Below are 18905 nucleotides of genomic sequence, written 5' to 3'. Positions count from 1 at the left end.
CTCATAAATTACTTTTATGACACATGAGGTTGCTGACTGCTGTGCAGGGAGCACAGAGTAATGGTGCTAATATGCACTCTAGCTTGATTTTCTCAGTTCCCAACATGCTCTAATTCTACACTACAAATCTTTAAATGGCAGTTATATTTTAATTAATATGATTATGTGCTGCCATTAGCAAACCCTCCCCCAGCACATTTCTCCTGCCAAACCCATGAATACCAGTAAACCATTAACATAAAAGGGCTGTTTGCTTATTAAATTCATCTACACAAATAGGCAAGGGTTGCAATTGTTGATTTGCCATTGAAAGAACAGAACATGAGCGAGCTGCACAGTAGCTGGCAGTTGCAATTATGTAGTGTAATTAAGTCTAATTTATAAGCCCCCCTCAAATGAGAAAGTAACAATTTTTGTTAATTAACAAGAGCATTTGTAAAGCTTGTTAACTCCATCATTCACCATCTGCCTGGATAGACGGGAGCATGCAGTTATTATTGTGGGACATGTTGCATATGTGTATTTGTGTAGTAAACTGTTTGGAAAGTCTAATGATTGAAATGGGAGATAGGAATGGATGTTATATTACACTGAAAAGAAGATCTACACTTTTCATTTATCTTTACAGCAATGCAAGTGCTTTGTCATTATCTTGTGCATACGGTTTCATTATTCTGATACAGCACTCTGTTACATTGCCTCATACCATCATCCCTACAAGCCTGCAGGGTACAAGAGCACTTATCTTTCCTGATGACTGTTGAATCATTTAAAACAAGTTATTAGTGAAACAATTAAAATGATATTGGTTCACAATTGTATTGATAGCTGCCAGGCATAATGAAACATTCTGAATAGCAGTTGGGGGTTCTCAGAATGGATAGAAAATGCTGTTAATCAGAGACAAGAGAAACCTCTAAAGAAAAACTAAATTGCAAGAACACATTAATTGTATTGGAACATTTCATTTAATTGAGAACAAAGGGAAGGTAAGAATCATATTATCAATGTTTTATGAACATGAAGGAATAAGAAAATTACTATGTCATTTGTCACATATCTTCTGTCGGAAATGAAAATTGAAAAGGCTGTATTTAACTTTAACGGGAGCAGGCCAAATACATCATGTTGTTACACATTTTGTTTTTCACTAGGATTGCAAAAACTGAAAGGAATAAGGATTTTTTATCCAGCTAGAAAGTGACTGTGAGTGAGTAAGCAATAAGACAGTTACAGTCTGCTAGTCAGCCATGTAAGGGAACAGGATATCTGTGTTGTCCTGCCCATTCACGGAAGTCTTGAGAAATCATCACTATAAAATCAGATATGAACAATGTCGAAATGACATAGCACATGCACTTTTTTTTCTTTTTTGTGCTTTCTTAGGAAGAAGATCATGATCCATGTTGTGGGATTATAATGCTTATAAGAGGACATTTAATACATCTGGTTAATAACGGGCATATTTGCCTGATCCAGTGCTCCATTGTAGCTACTAGAAAGGCTCATATCAGATGATTCTCATTTATATAAAACACCTTAATGTAGTTGCAAATGTATGTAATTTAAAGCCTCTTACCTTACGCAATGTTGCAAAGGGTCTCTGCATAAATGGGAACTGGGCCCACTGAATTCATTGAACACTGGATAAATTTACCTTAATCCCACTCTCCATCACCACAGATCTCCTAATACTGGGCAACATGGAGAAAGGTTTGCCATTTATAGCAGGTTACTGGGCAGCTCTGTGATTTTACCCTAGGGTGATCAGAGGGATGAACAAATGGTATAGAAGTTGGACATAATTTTTTTTTTTGAAACAGTAATTAGTATGAAATCATATGAAAAGCAATGACAATGAAGAAAAGTCTTCCAACTTAAATATCATTAAACTTTTATACTTTCCTTGTTTTTCCCTACTGAGGATTCCTGGTGTGCTGCAGACAGAAGGGAAAGCGGCCGTTTCTCCAGCTTCCAGGCTGAACTCAGAAAAATGACAGAGTAACCAAATTCTGTATGTGGCACTTTTCTTACTTGGGTTTGGAAGATTTTAAATTAGACATAACTAAAATATGAATCAAACTATTTTAAAGCAGAGCTGACATTTCCTTCAGTTCACAAATTAATGGATTATACACATTTTTTTTTTTTTTTTAATGTTATTTCTGAATGGCTGATGTTTACAAATGTATCTGAGCTGGGAATGTTTCATGAACTACTTCACCCAGAAAATATTTTGGACATTTCTTACACAGAAATTTTCTTTTCTTTCCTTCTTTCCTTCTTTCCTTCTCTCGTTCCTTCTTTCCTTCCTTCCTTCCTTCTTTCCCTCCTTTCTTTCTTTCTTTCCCTCTTTTCGTTCTTTCTTTTTCTCTTTCTTTCTTTCTTTCTTTTTTTTTTCTTTCTTTCTTTCATTTGGTGTAATATTGACATTTAACTTGCATAGTACATTTCTTTTCTCAGTGGATTTCCTAACCTTTACAAGTGGGCATCTTTCATCATCTTTGAACTTACTGCATCAGTTCCAAAACTCCCTGGCTTCCTATTTGTGCTTTCCTTTACTATATTTAAGCTGCTATGTAAGACACCAAAACAATCAGAAATTGTCAGAAATAGGAGTAAATCGTGTGTTACTAATTTCATGTGGTGTCACCTCTTTTTAAACTCTTATCTAGTCTTCAGCTACTGACCAGGCTCAAAGATGGGACACTGCACCAGTTAGCACTGTAAACTGTTACATTGCCTATTCACGTATTTTTTAACCCCCAAAATGAAAACCACTACACATATACTGAGTTATTATGGGCCTGGAAATAATGTACACTACTATAAATTAACAAAAGCAGGACCTTATTAAAAAATATTTCTATTGGGGAGAGCTTTAAACTCAATTTTTTTACCTTAGTGAGGAGAATCAAATTAGACCTATGTAATGATTATTACTTAAAAACAAGGTGATAAATATAAAATTAATCACAAAGTTATTTTGACAATATTTGTGAAAATGAAATGTTTGTTCTCTTGGACTTTCAAAAGGAGAAAGAAGAAAGCCAGACTTGTATTAAGAGAGCCTTGAGGCCAAACCCTGGCTACCAGAACAGGAGAAGTAACATTTGTAGGGTGCATTGGTACAGTAACCATGACAGGTAGGTGAGGTTAGCTTTGTGAATGCTAGAAGAAAGGCATGCAAATTTTTGTAAGCAATTCTTCAAAGGATCAGCCTGTAAAGAGTGCTGAGCACCTGCAGTTTTTAATGGCTTAAACTCGAGTTTTTAGTATTGAGCACTTGCAGAATTCATTCCTGTAGTAGAGGGGTTGGGGAGCAGAGGGGGGAAGAATTGCACTGTGTATGCGGTCTCCTGATGTTTTATTTTAAAGCAAAAAGGAAAGCTGGAGTTTTGCCTGAACAGAAAGAAAAAAAGAATATAGGCCAGATTTATTGGCTGCCTAGCTGATTTTACATTCAATTTTATTTTTACATTCAATTTTCTGCCATGTGCATATATAGATCAGCTGGGCAAGCACTTCCAGTGTAAAAAAACCCTTGTTTGTGTATAAAAATGTTGATTCACATGCAAATAGGCACATTCATACATGAATACATATGTTTGCCTGGATAAAATATTCCAGACATTCATGACGAAGAAGTAAAAAGCTCAGCAATAACAGTACAGATGATCACAGCAAAGTGAAGAAAAAAAAACCTAATCAAAATTCTGTCTTGGACAAAGCAAAAGTATTCATAAAAATATGGTTCCATTAAATTTCTAGCGTCTGCTTTTGCTTATTTACTTGTAATGCAAGGAAGGTTGTTCTCATAAAAACAGATTTTAAATATGAAGATTGCATACTTGTGTGACAAAGAGGTTGTGCGGATGGAGAAAACTTCCTAAGTGAGCTGCAGTGATGAAGAGCCACACTTGCACTAATCTTGAGCTGAATATAAATAAAAATATTTATAGAAAAAAGGGTGCATATTCCAGCAAAAGTCAATCCCTGCTTTACAGCCAACAGTTTATTCATTTTAAGATGATAACTAGGCATTCCAGCCCATGGTCTTATGGCAAAGAAGGTTTCTGTGGCACTAGTTCATCACTTAGTGCTACAGCATTGGTACGGAGACCAGGAGGAAAAGAAACCACATTAATTTTTCATCTGTTTTTAGCTCAGAAGGCTACCTCAGCTTTTGCTAGCCATACTTTTTTACTCCGGAACATAAGTCCTTTTGTCTTTTCTGGTCTTTGGAGATATTGATAAAACAAAAATTCTGTATTGATACTGTCTGGCATAATTACATGTACAAGTTTCTCATTTAAGATGACACAGAACTAGTCCTCCATCAGCAAAGGCTTTCTGAATCAGAATATAACTGCTACAGTGGGAACATTTTTCCATACAAGACCAGCATGGCCTTTTAGCTTAAAAAGCAGTTCTCTTTCTGTGGTAGTTATTCCTCTTACTGAATCAAGCATGTCACTTCCTGGGTTTCTTGCTCTTAGATTAGACAGCTGCTTACTGTGAGGGCTGCTCCTCTCCCCAGATATTCAGCTCATTCTTGGTATGCTTACCCTATCCTCCTTAAAACATTCTTCATAATGGGTGACCAACAGGTACAAGTTATTCCCAGAGATGTCTCACTAATATTCAGGGCTACAAGTGCATCCTTGCCCTTAGACCTCTTGATAACATTTCCGTTTTTCATGGCTTTGTCACACTGGCAGCTTAACTAGTGGTTAGCTGCGGTTGTGTGGTCAAGTGAGCATGCATTGTTCCCTGTGCTCCCATGTCACTTCAGCTGATATGTCTTTGTTCCTTCATTAGTTCCCCGGTATTATTAAATATTATCCTATTTCCCAGAATTGTAGCTTTCAAAGACAGACAGGTATTTTCATATATCCCAATCCTTCTTTGCTGTTGATACTTCCCAAGGCTAGCATCAGCTGATACTGTTAGTATGCTGCTATTTGTTTGTGAAAAAAGCTGTTAATTAAGATATCATGCAGTGTGGATCCTCAAGACGGATCCTTGAGGAGCCCCAAATAAATTTCCCTTAAATACTGTCAACATCCCTTCTTGTTAACTAACCTCAGCCAATTTCTTTCCCTTCTTATTTTTCTGGAAGAAATTAATATTATATTTGCCTCACTTCTTTTGTCTAGTTATGTATACATCTGTTACATTGATCTATTAATCTTATTTTAGTAAACTCAGAAAAACTATCCAGCAATCCATTTATTTCGATTTTATTTTTTAAAAATTTGAAATTTTACATCTCAATTGTTTAAAATCTCGTCTCTTTTTTTCTTTGTTTCTCCCCTCCTGTCCTGGATAGAGTCATATCAGGTCATATTAAAGAGTTTGTAGTTGTCTGGATGTCCTCCCCTTCCCCTTCCCCTGCCCCTGCCCCTTCCCCTTTCTTTTCTTCTTTTTTTTTTTTTTTTTTTTTTTTTTTCTAATAATCCTCAGTTTGTTAAATGGCCAAGTTTTGCGTAGAGCAGGAACTTTAGAATTCTATAGTTATGATTACTTCTTTCCATAATTTGTGTTGATTTCATCCCTTAATTTTAATTCTGCCTTTATTACAGAGAAAATTACTTCTCTATCTTTTGCATTGTCCATATGTCTTTTGCAGTTATGTCAACATCAACACACTACTAAATATTAGATGAATTATTATTTTTCCCCTTTGATTTTACTGTGAACTTTTGCAAATACTTTCTCTTTAATGTCCCCCATGGATATCACACTTTCTTTTTTTCTTCTTCAAATTCACATTGGGCAAGAACAATTTGTTCTTTGTTTTAACATTCTTTATCTGCATGAATTGAGCTTGGCTCTTAGCAACTGTTTCCTGCCTCTAGATAAAAACATAAAGACTTTTTAGCATTCCCTGTAGCCTTTCTGTTTCTCTGTATATTTTTTCCTGGTGTGGTTATTCCTTTAAATGTATCAGGAGCTCTGTCCTAGAAGTTTTTTTCCCTTGCTTTGGATACAGAACCTGATATCTTAGGTTTGAAGATTTTCCAGACTTCCTCAGTACTTATGTCAGTGCTCCTAGGTGTATCTGATCTCCCTACCTGCTTCTCTTAACCTGTTAAAGCTTGCTCTGTGGAATAGAGACTCTTAGCAGCCACTATTTTTTTTTTTTTGTCTTCTTCTTCCAGTTCTTCTACTGAAATGAAACTAGATCTGTCCTTGACCACTCACCATCGTGATAAAATCGTGAACTAGCTATCTCACTACCTTCAAATGCACAGTTTTCACTCTACACCTTTCTATGCAATGTAACTGAACATTAGCTGGGTGCAGTTTCCAATCCCACTGGTTTATAAAAAAAAATTTTTTTCTCCTGAGTCCTATTCTTTTAAAAGCTGGAGGTTGAATCATCAGGTCAGAGAAACCCTGGGTACAAATGTTTCCTGTTGTACTGGGATAGAGTAAACTTTTTCCATAGCATCCTGTACAGTGCTGTGTTTTGGACTTGTGACCAAATCAATGTCAATAACCATCAGTGTTTTGGCTGTTGCTGACCAGTGCTTGCACAGCATAAGGGACTTCTCTGTTTCTCACTCTGTCCCACATTGAGTAGGCAGGGGATGGGCAAGAGGTTGGAAGGGGACACAGCTGAGACAGCTGAACTGAGGTGGCTGAAGGGATAACCCCTACAACATGCTGTCATGCTCAGCAATATAGGAATTTTGCCTTTGCTTACAGGCTGCCTGGGCATCAGTCTACTGGGGAAAGGTGGTGAGTGTTTGATTTTGCACCACTTGTGGTGGGTTTTTTCCTTTTCCATTTTCTCTTCGATTACTAAACTGTTTTTATCTTGACTCAGAAGTTTTCTCACTTTTCCTGCTCCTATTCCTTCCCCTGTCCCACCAGGGGTGGTGAGTGAGTGGCTGTGTGGACACTTTGCTGGCCAGGGTCAATGCATTACAGCTGTTTACTTAGGAGAGGTGGGAGCCTAGCATTTACAAGAAACTTTCTATGTCTCTCATGAGTTCAGAAATATGTCAGTACAGTGAACATACTGCTACAAGTTTCAAGAGTTTTATTCTAAACAGATATAATAAAAACACCACTGATGGGATTATACTGTGCTTGTCCTTTACCACAGTATTCTATTACCATAGCACCTACTTGGAATATTTCTGGGACAGATATATAAAATGAAACTACCTCTATATCCTTACACTGTAACAGAATAGCTTGAGGGGTTTTTAAATATATCAGATGTTGAAGTTTGACTGGGAGGAAGAAACCTCCTGTGTTCCAAAACCTCTGTGGATGTCTTATATTACCCCCCGTTAGAACAGTGTACCACAATAATTTGGTACAACTGGAAAGAATTCTTGTACTTAAGCACTTCTTGGCAGTTCTAAGAAGGTGCAGCTAAGCTGAATTACCTCCCAGGCCCAAGCAGCACAAGGTGCTCCCTAAATTGCCCCTGGGCTAGTCTAACATTTCTACTGAAGTGGCTAGGTTGCTGGTAACCTGAATTCTAGCATGCTGTGGCTGGCCTTTGTACAGCTGGAGGAAGCCAGCATGTAACAACCACTGGGAACAGCTTTTGCTTACATGGGACATACTCCCAGCCACTGCTTTAACTCCAGTGACCTATTCTCCCACACTGAAAACTAGCAAAGAACTTGGAAAGTCAGGAAAAAAAAAAGTTTCTGAATTTTGGTTGGCAAGCGTGGGAGCTCAGTAGCTACTGAGAGTATAAGGACCTCAGGGCAGGAGACCAGTTGTGACTGTTAAAGCACACCGAGCTTTTCTGCAAATCTCATACTATCACAGGTGTTCTCTGCAGAGTAATTTGTCCTGATGATACCTACACCCACTCAGAAAGTTTCTTTTGTTTCTCTGTCTGATGTAGAAGTGCCACACAATGAGTATTTAGTGGTGCTTCTGCTTCAATTAGAAGTTCTGGTCTCAGAACTTAACAAAGCCGTTCCTAGAGTCCTCGCTGAATTCCATCTTTTCTCTTGCAGCTCCCATCGACTGTCAGGTAAGTTCAGCAGATGAGAGAAGCATGCCTGTTTTCAGCAGAGAGAGCGTTTCTTCAAAGCACTTCTTTCTGCATGTTGATCTATTACATGTATGCCCAGCTAACCCTGTTTTAAAAGAACATTCTTAACCTTTGACTGGGATTTTGAGGACAACAGCAGCCTCTGCTGTTTTGACAGATTGTCGTTGTTCAAGTGGCTTTTTGGAACTTGTGTTTGGTATGTTAACCATAAATGTGTTTGCTTTCATTTGTTTAATTCATACTGTGCTTAAGTCAGCCTAGCTAGTACATTATGCATCCCTTTGTACACTACAGGGCATTGTATTAGCATGATGGTTAGTAGCTCAGCCAAGAATTATCAAATAATAATTTAAAGTTGCAACATCTGGGTTTGGGAACAGTGTGCTCGCTACCCAGCTACTGGTGTAACTCACACATATCAGAAAATAACCAAAAGAATAACATGTTTTCATTCTCTAGGACTGCTGAACTGCAGTAGGCTTTCCCCCTTCCAGCAAGTATTAACCATACGAGGTTTTCACACACAACCACCCTGTTTATGTTATAATTTCTGCTCACATTGGGCAGAAATAGAATTCCCAAAACACAATATAGCAATAAATACTGGTTCAAAAATGTAAAAAATGACTGACCAGGCATGCAATATGCTTCTTGCCTCTGTATAAATCCTAAGTGGATGTGGATGATTTGATTTACTTTCCATATCAAAAGCAATATCTTTCCTAAGGCAAGATTAGAATAGTTTTTAATGATAACAGACTGTGTAGTGATGACTTTTTTTATATAAATTTAATGATTTTTACTGTAGGCCCTCCTGATTGAAAACCTATATGAAATCAAATGGATGTTAGCTAAATAGTACCCTCCCTATCCCAACTATAGATGAGTGTGATTTTGAAAAGATACTGTCTTAATTGAACTGATTACATCTGCTGAATGTAGTGGTGACAAGTTTAAGAGAGAATAACATTTAAGGATTATTGCCTTAAATTAACAAACCACAACTTTGTAGGCTCAATTGCAGTTTATCTTGTTAAAGATAGTCAAAGTTAATATTCAGATATCCTTCTTACATTTTCCAGGGTCTCTTGGCCTTATTAATTCAAATCTTACTTTCAATGTATTCATGTAGCCAAGATAATTATTAGAAGGAGAGATCAAAGCAAGCATATTATAGTCCTATTCCATTTTCTGCTGATGTGAGTGATCTGCCTCTTCTTTGATGTTGTATGCTTCTACAGTGAAAGTACAGAGGATAAAAATACTACACCATGTAATCTGGCATTTATCCCATGAGAGCAGAATTCCAAATTGTGACACATGTCAAGAAGTTAAAAAAAATAACTTAAAAGAGCCCTATGCTTTATACAGTGACATACTCTGCATTTAAACACCATCAAACATCATTTTCCATTACAAATTTAGTCCCCTATATAAAATTCAAAGAATTTCTGTAACTTTAGTCAAAGAAAGTGACAGCAATACTTATAAAATAGCTACTATATTTACTAGCAGTTACACTAAGACTGCAACTTAGCTTTATTCAAACCAAATTATTATTTTTTTTTATCCTTAAAAAAGCGGAGGGAAGACAAAATTAATGTCTTTGTGCAAGTGCAGATGCATATGCTGTACAATTTAGTTTCACCTCCAGCAGTGTGTTTATTCAAACCGGGTTTTGTCATGCTTTGGAAAACAGCTGTGATTCCAGGTGCTGAATGTAGTAATGACACAGGCTCATATATTCTTCCTCAGTGAGGAGGCAGGATTTGTCCTTTATTATTGTATATTTAAGAGGTAATTGCCCTACACTTCTTGTCAGAATGCTGTCATATTGACACATATATTGGAAGCTGAACTCATCATACTTCTGCCTTTGTAGCATAACACTTGATTATTTCAGATTGTAAAGAGCAGAAAGAATGTCAGTTACAACAGTATAACGTTTGCCCTTCTTGGGTTTACTGGAAAATGTCAGAAGTTTTTGGACAGTTTGAGAATTTTTTCTTCGCTTTTGAAATAAGTTAAAATTTTGTTATTACCTCCAGTAACTATATAGACTTAAGACAGTAATGCCTATTTCATTGTCTAAAGGATGAAGCAGGCCAATTAAGAGCTTCCCATCTTCCTTTTTCTTGTAATTAATTCCATATAGATTCCCTTTGCATTTTGAAGAATGTCTTTAATTTTCACTATTTGCCCACATTTTCTCACATCTGCGTTCTATGGGGAGCAGTAAAAACCCTGTCAAAATACGGGAAGAAAGTAAAAACTGTTCAAAAAGGACAACTGGAATCAGGAACATACAGAAATATCACCAAATTCCCTAGTTCCTATTTAACTTTTGCAGTTATGAGATGTTTATGTACTTTAGATAAACTACAGAAAATAGTATATGGAAACTCAACCCCAGATTACTTCTCTTACAGTTCTTGCTAAGAACATCCTAATCCCTTCATTTTCTCATTCAGGAAAGGTCTGCTTCATTTCTGTTGCTTTCTAGCAATGCTTTTTATAGTCTTGCATGTTACTTTTCGCTATGTAGAGCTTTTGCTGTAGACTGAGGGCCAAAATCCCAGCACTGTAAAGCTGACCTATATCGGCAGATCAGAATTTCCCTAAACAAGACATTCAAAAACAAATGTTACTAGATTTATGGTCTGGGATCCTCTTAAACTTGAAGTCACACCTAGCTAGACATGAGTGCAAGAGCTATTCCCTTTCATCTGTGTCTGCCTTGAAGATTGCCCCAGATTCTATCAGACTGTCATCTGGCACAGGGATACATGCTCCTGCCACATCCAGGCTTGATTCCTGCAAATCATAGGATTTAGGAATGAAGCTTGCTGAAGAGATAAAAAAAAAAAAAAAAAGCTCAAGGTGGCTTAGAGTGCATCTGCTTGTCTTGTTCAGCAATAGGGGTCATATTGCACTGAATTCAGAATCCAGATGTGCTTCTGAAGAATTTGTTTTGATTTGCTATTAGAATGATTGTCAGGTGGAAAGCAGGCTTTCTCCAAAATCAAAACTCTCCTTGCAATGACTTCAGTTCTCCAGCTAATTCCAGTTTACTCTCAGAAATTCAGTTCCAGATCCTCCATGCGTTAGTAAGGTGCCAGTCTGGCTACTCCAGCTGTGGCTCATAGGTTCTGTGTTCCTTAAAAGTCTGATGTGTAGAAAGCTGCTGAGACGCAGGTGGTTGTTCCATGCAGTACTCAGTAATTTGCTTGGAGGGGAGAGGACAGAGTGCTCTAGACTTCACAAGTGTATTCAGAAGCATTTAGAAATATTTTAGAAAAGCTAACAGTTAAAACTTCTTGGAAATACATTCCAGAATTTTCCCTCCATGAGAAATACAACTCTAAGTTATAATCTGATTCATAGATTATTTTTTTTCCCCTGAAAATTTAGATGTTCTGTGGAAGAGACTCCAATTTCTCACCGGTTCTGTCTATGATTTTGCAAACTTCTTGTGTATTCAGACATGACTGTCCCAGGAATTTGCAGAGTGAAGGTTCCCAGGGCACAGAGCAAGGGGCACAGGCAACACTTGTGTTTAGCTGCTGTGAAAGGCTCAGCAGGGCTCTTTGCTCCTTCCCTGTCTTAAGTGTGGAGAAACCAGCCAAGCAAAAGTCAGAAGTTCTTGGCTGTAATTCCCAGACTATTTTCAAAAGGGTGATGTTATACTGTATTTTCCCTTTCATCTACAAAGAATGTCTTGCATTCATGTGTGCGGCTGTTCCAGCGATCCACCTTGTACAAAATCATGCACTGCTGCATGAGGAGAGGTCCTCTCTAAAAAGCAAACAGAGTCAAAGAGTAGAAGTGATGAAAATGCATTTATTTGTCTCTTTTCAAATTTCCCCTTGGACAGAGAGGTGAATCTGTGTTATCATTGTGGTAAGAAGCAGCTTTTTCTTTTTATTGACTTGGAGCCAAAGCACAACAGTGCTCTCACAATGTGACACTCCAGCAGCAAGTGAAAGGTACTTGTAAATGTACTTGTAAATGATGGAGACCTACGTTTGAGTAGCTTGTTTTCCTAATAAGAAGAACTGGATTAATGAGAAATTAACATGTTAGATAGTTACTTGGGAAACACTTTGTCTGAAGATACCTGAAAGGAATGAAGATTATGTGATGAAAGTAATGGACTGAGTGGCATTTAAAGAATTAGTTGCCTAGTTATGTTGTTCAGTTAAGAAGAAACACCTCCAAAATCCTTTTATATTGGGGAGTATCTGTACAGATTATAACCTCACCTTGAGCAACCCCTGCCTTCTGGCAAGCACTCAAATTCCATTGTCCTCTTAAGGCACATAGCTCATGAGTCAGTGGTGTTATATACATGCCTCTGAGTGGCTGAAATGAGGCCACAGTACTCATGTGTAAGGGTGTTGCACTTCCAGGGTATGAGTGGGTAAGCAGTACTAATTATTACATCTAAAATTCTGAACTGCCCAGATATTTAGAAGACCCTTGATGTTCTTCCCATTTGTTACTGAGGGTTGTGGCCAGGTGGCAGGAGGTGGGGTGTGCACATGAGTAAACTTTGCTATGAAAGTACGTATTCCTTACTTTTCCTGAGTAAATGCCACAGATACCTACATAAATGGTGCATAAAGCTTTCATGAATCAGGCCTCAGGCTAGACATTTAAGTGGTCCCTACTGTATTCACATACAAACAGTTGCACAGTATATTAAGAATTGCAATAATAGAAAAATAGCTATAAAATATTAGCAACATTTTACTTTTATTTTTATAGCTCCTTGTCTTGCTTGATTTAATTTTTTGGAAATAACAAGAAATTCAGCAAAATATTACAAGCATGGATAGACTGTAGGGCTACAGAGCCAAAACTGGGAAGCATTTTAGACTTTTCATATTCATTGATTATACTGGAAGAAAACTTAAGACAGAAAATGTCTGGGTCTGGGTTATACCAAATACAGTTCACATACAGTCCTCCTAGTCATCAATTAATTCAACTTACTTCCTCATCAATTTTTTTCCCCCTTAGTCCTGATGGTTTTATGACCTAGACCCAGGCGATACCCTTAGGCAGTCCATCTGATAATTGACACATTTTCTAACACAGCATAGTGATGCCCAAGTCAGTGCTTTCAGGCCGTGACTTCAGCTTATTGGAGACTGCAGCAGGGACTCCTTTTATCCCTCATACATCAGAATACACTGACAGCTCTCCCAAGCAGGGACGAGGCAGATCTCTCCCTCAGGAAAATGTATGCAAACACCTCCGGAACATTGTACTGGTTGCTAGGCATCACACTGGTGACATCTTTATGATAAACATGGTATGCAGAAGAAGGCCTAATAAAAGAATAACAAATTATTACATCCAGAGGGCAATTTTACAAGATTAACTGGTGTAATAAATAACCGCTGTAGTCAGAATACTGTGTTACCTTTTAAGGTATTTCACAGCAGAGTCTAAATGAACCAGCCTATAAAAACAGGGAATGTCTCACAGAAAATAATAAACTCATTCTTATATATTTTTAATACTCATTGTGATACCTATGTGTGGTATTTGGCTTGCTGCTTAGTAGCTTCAGCAAGTGCTTCCTCTAAAATAAGGCTATATATGCAATTCATACCAAGATGTCTCTGTTCATCATTATTTTTCCCTGCTGCTGGACATTCAGTACCACTGCAATCTACATAATATCAATTTGAACAAAAGCCCGTAGCATTTTATTTATAAAACTATTTTCATACATAAAACATTACAAAGAAAATGCCAGTAGCCAAATAGCTTTCATACTAATTATCAAATATTTTGATTTTTTTCTTTTTGCATGCTTTTTTTAATAATAATAAAAAAATCACCTCTCACATTCTACCTCTCTCCCTCCCTTCCTCTCTTCCATTCTGTCTTGGTTTCTCTCTTTTCTTCTGTAATTGTCTGAATATTTTGAATTTGTCTTTTACTAATTTTGTAATTTTAATTTTAGGGCTTTATATTTTACATTTAAAATATTATAGCCCTTTGGTTTTAAAAACAGCTTTGTGAGGAAAAAGGATCCTGCACTTGAGCCCTAGTGGACAGAAGCCCCTGTGTATTGTCATGTACTACCTTTATACTAATACATAAGTGAATTTTCATTTGCATTTAATTTGTAAATGAATGAGATGTGTGTTTTGCTGTGGTATATTTCAGTCAAAGTCCCATAAAAGGCAGAGCCTACATCTGGAGTTCAAAGGCCATGGATGTACAACAATTTATCATAAACTCTTCTATGTTACTCTAACATAATACATTAGCAGGATAACACAGCTATTCGTAAGCTGCAGCCCATTTGCAGCTGATTATGAGGTCATATTCTTGCAGTTCCACCAATTTGCTAAGAAATGCTTTCAGAAATGAAGCCACCAATCTCTTCGCTTGCAAAAAGACATGCTCTAGATGGGGCATTTGCCCTGGTTTTAGTCAGAGGTGCTTCTGAGTGTTGGTCTGCTCCAGTCCTCTTCCAGATTTGGTTGTGTGCATTGCCTTTCCCCCTCCTGTGCTATGGGTAAGGCGTATGGGACTGCAGCCTGACATAAGCCAGCACCTCCCAAAAGTCCTTTTGCACAGCTGGTCAAAATTACTTTTTCACTCCCTGTAGGGAAGGAAAATTTCCAATAGAAACTCAGTGCCATTAGCTTCCTTGGTAGCTTAATCTAAAAGATGGCTTTACATGTATACAGAACAGTGTTTTACTGGGACAGTCAAAAAGACCGCAGCATTGTAAATGGGAAACACAGAAGATGCAGAAATACTTGCGGAAGTGCCAAAAGGGTAGATCTACCAAGGCAGTTATGTGGATCCCCAGTCTGTATGCAAATTAACAACTCCCTTTCAAGCTTCCCTCCTATCCATCTCCATAAGCGAAACAGAAATACATGTGTTTTTACTGGTGGATTACCTGAGTTCACATTAAAAAATCATCTGTGATAGTCCTGCATGCTGAACTCAGATCTCCCAGATCTCCAGCAAAAAATGTGAAGCAATGTCACAGTGGAGGGAATAACGGGTGCTGCAAGATGGAAAAAAAATACAACTGGGGGAGGGGCTGAGAGTGGTACACATCTCTCAAGACACTGCTAAGAGGTGACACTCAGACATCATCATCGACAAGGATCAAGTGGAAGGTTCAAAGCAAGCTCCTTTCCTTCAGCAAACAAAACGATGCTCCCAATGGGTGTAAGCCATGGAGGAAGGCCAGGAGGCAGCCCCATAAGGGCTGAAATGAGAGACTGATCTAAGAGACCAGTCAGGGCAGCACTGGGGCGCGGAAAGAGGGGGGAACATGAGGGGCAGAAGATACCTGATCCAGAAAAGACCTTGAAATTTAGGGATTAATATGAACCCATGAATTTCATCAGACAATGTTCTTCGGTTTACAGATGGCTGAATGTATATATCTTTTCAATCTGGTCAGAAGGTTATCAGTTGAATATGTGCTATTTGTAAAAACTGCCAAGAAAATGCAGGTCACTGGTAGGTAAATGTTAGAGTCAACACATAAGACAGAAAATAAGTGTTTCTGCATGCTAGCTGCTTCTGTTTTAACAAAACATAAGCAGTGATATAGTCTTCCTGCACCAAAACAAAATTTCATTGCAATAATTAAATACAATTAAAAAGCAAATTAATTACATAACTCCAAATAAAAATATTTTTTCTATATTACCTAAAACTATTGCATTGCTTCCTACTTCTTTGCAGATGTATAGTATTCAAGATTTTTATTTCACGTTTTCATTTGTGACCAGGCAGTTTTTGAAAACTAAAGGGCTCTTGAAAGATGAGAAGGATCATCAGTACTTATCTTTTATTAATTAGGTGCAAGACTCAATGCCTTTCTATATTAAAGATTAGTTCTTACAGCAAACAAATTTCACAAGATATTTTCACAGAGTGTTGTAATAAGACATGGGTATCACAAAAGGTTTACTCCCACCCAGTTAGAGGCAATAACTTACATACCTAGAGGAGAGTTCAGTGTTCAAATGTGGAAATACTTGCATTCAGAATTCAATACTGTTAAGCTCATCTGTTAAAAGTAGCCAAATAAGTAAAACTCTAAGAAATGTATCTATAAGAAACATTAAATAATTTATCATTCTTTAAACTTTGACCTTATCTCCAAATTCAAACTATAATTTAAGAAGTAATAGTTCTTTGGCTACAATTATTTCAGGGTATTCAGCATGAATACCTAATACTCAGTTGAGCAACAAAACAGTTCTAGGTGCTTTTTCATAGGTTTTATTGGATTTACTTATTTAAAAAGGGAACACTGAATAAGTCACTGTCAGGAAGAGAAAAGCAGCTGGATGGAGCAGCGAAATGTGTTGTGCATGGGGATGTGGTAAATGCAACCTTTTGCTAAATACAAAGTACTTGGAACCACCTAGTTCTAAAGAGTTATTTGCACAAGACATTCATCTGAATGATATAAGGGGGAAGATATTCTTCATAATCAACAACCATTCAAGGGAAAATTGCACTTGGGAAGAAAAGGTAGCTCATCAGCAGCTCGCTTATCAACTCCACAGGCAGATCCTTGCATGCAGAAGCTTATGTATCAATGAAGCCAGACAAGATGTTTGGGAAGAAGCCAGTTCCTAACCCAGAGCAGATGCCTATAGTGGCATAACCTATTCAATCAAATGCACTCTGCAATTAAACACCACACAGATAAGAAAGATGGTCAAAACCCACTTCTGATGAGGTAAGTGGAAGCATTGCATCAACACTGTTTCAGAGTTTTCATTTTCTATTATTTGTACATCTATTATTGTATCTTTTAGAAAAAGAAATATCCAGTAACTTCTGACTGCAATGTTCAGTTGGAAAGAAGTCATATCTGCCCTTTAGAATTTTCTTGCTCGGCATTTCAAAAAGGAGAAGATCCACGCAACAGTCCCTACAGCAGAAACCTCAAAAGGAAGCAATAATTATTTGTGATCAATGGCATCAAAAGGTACAAGAGATCATATTGGTATATTACAAATTGATCAAGCTAGACTGTCACAATGGCTCCTAGTGTATTTATAATATATACATTTTAGACATCTTACCTTGATTTTGTGTTAGAAGTCATCTGATTGTTAGTAACCATACATTATCAGGTCCATACCTACAACAGAAAAGAGAGGAGTGAGTAAAAGTTCTCAGAGAATGAATAGATCAACATCAAAATCTTCATACCAGAAAGCAGCTGAATTTATGTATAACCGGTTATCAATATAAGATACTGGCTTTCTGAATACACATTTAATCACAAATTACTTGAGCCTGCTTTCCTGATGAGGTGGTTGACACTCCTCAATATCGTACAAATAGATCCATTTTGCAGATGTACTTCATAGTACCTAAGTTCCCAAAAATTTGCACAGAAACTAGTAAAAAAAAATAAAAAAAGTGTAAATCTGCCATTTAGAAAATCTTCCTACTGCCATTAGGCCTACTCACATTTGATCACTCTCACCTGAAATACAAGTCAGTGTTTTGAAATGAAAAAATGTTATGATGCATAGATTGTTTGAAAAAATCAAAGTTAATGGAACTATTTGTTTATGTATTTTGAGATTATATAATTTTACATTATTTTTTTTTTAATTTTTATCAGAAAGAAGAATTTTCTGTTACCTACTCCAGCTATCTCACCTATCAGTTAATTTCTTGCAAAACCTTATGTATTTGTTGTGGGAGGAAAAGGGCCTGAGCACAGATGTCATTTTTTCAGTGGGAGAAAAAGAAACCCAGGTATAACATACTCCTGGAGCACTGCTGGGAAAAGCAGTTGTTGGTCCCCTTCTCCAGGGTAGTCTAGAACCTCATTATGTGTACTCAGCCCTTCGGGGAAAGCTAAAATCACTTTCCAGTGATCTGACAACAGTAAGGAAAGTCAGTGAGCTGAGCATGAATAAAGAAAATTTGAACAATTGCTATTTTTTGCATGAAATGCAAAAGTGGGTTATTTTCCCCAGAACTGAATCGGACATCAGATCGAAGTGCCTGGACTGGGAAGTTTGTACAAGACTAATGCCAGTCCAAAACAAATTCAAGCAATCAAGATAGCCTTTCCAATGTTACTTGATTTTATTTGAAAACAGATGCTACAACCCCTCACTCAGAGGTGCAAGCAAGGTTCTCATCTTGCAGAAGGAAAGTTTGTCCTGGACAACAGAGGTAATGTGAAGACATTTCTTCCTCAGAGGCAGATGAGGCACCAGCACCTTGCCACCTTTTGTCTCTCCCAGCCAGCCTCAGGTCACCCTTAGAGAATCCAGAGTTCTGCTTTTTAAAGTTGCAGATTTTGCAGGAGGAATGGTTAGAAATGAAAGGAAACAATCTCAGCACATCTAGCAGTTGTTAGCTGTTTCTTTCACTTTGTTACAGTTCAGCAGACATGCAGGCAGATACTTCAAAACAGTCTTGCTATTAACACATGTTTTTACAGATGCTGTTCCAGGAGGGCTGTGCAAACCAGGGGGAAGACTACAAATCCATCTTTGAAGGTGATTCAGATTGAAACATTGCTCCTCAAATAATATTCACTAACCTGAAATAAAAACAGTTCTTCCCACTTAGCTGCTATTTGTCATTTAGCGCTTTGGAGATGATAATGTACATAGGGTATGTCCTCAAAAATTATCATATGCACATGGAGATATTTGTGGTTAGTCAGATGCAAACTGTGGAAACTTAGATGTGGTGTCTACCTGCAAGTTACACATTTGAGGTCCCCATAGAAGCAGTGGAGACCTGGTCAGTACACTTAAATCTGGAGTCATTCAGATGAGTGATTGCAAATGTTTAGTTTATTTCTGAATAGTTCTCCAAATCCTATTGGCTA

The 18905-nt window shown here is 37.4% G+C and overlaps 1 long non-coding RNA gene across 1 annotated transcript; it reads left to right on the top strand.

The window, feature by feature from the left end:
* Positions 1–16853: 16853 nt before the first annotated feature.
* On the top strand, positions 16854–18639 carry LOC121085822. The gene is made up of 2 exons (XR_005827201.1): positions 16854–17027; positions 18510–18639. It is a non-coding gene; the product is annotated as an uncharacterized LOC121085822 (long non-coding RNA).
* Positions 18640–18905: the final 266 nt, after the last annotated feature.

The sequence above is a fragment of the Falco naumanni genome, chromosome 3, assembly GCF_017639655.2.
Source record: "Falco naumanni isolate bFalNau1 chromosome 3, bFalNau1.pat, whole genome shotgun sequence".
NCBI lineage: Eukaryota > Metazoa > Chordata > Aves > Falconiformes > Falconidae > Falco > Falco naumanni.
This window is presented reverse-complemented; position numbering and strand designations above follow the sequence as displayed.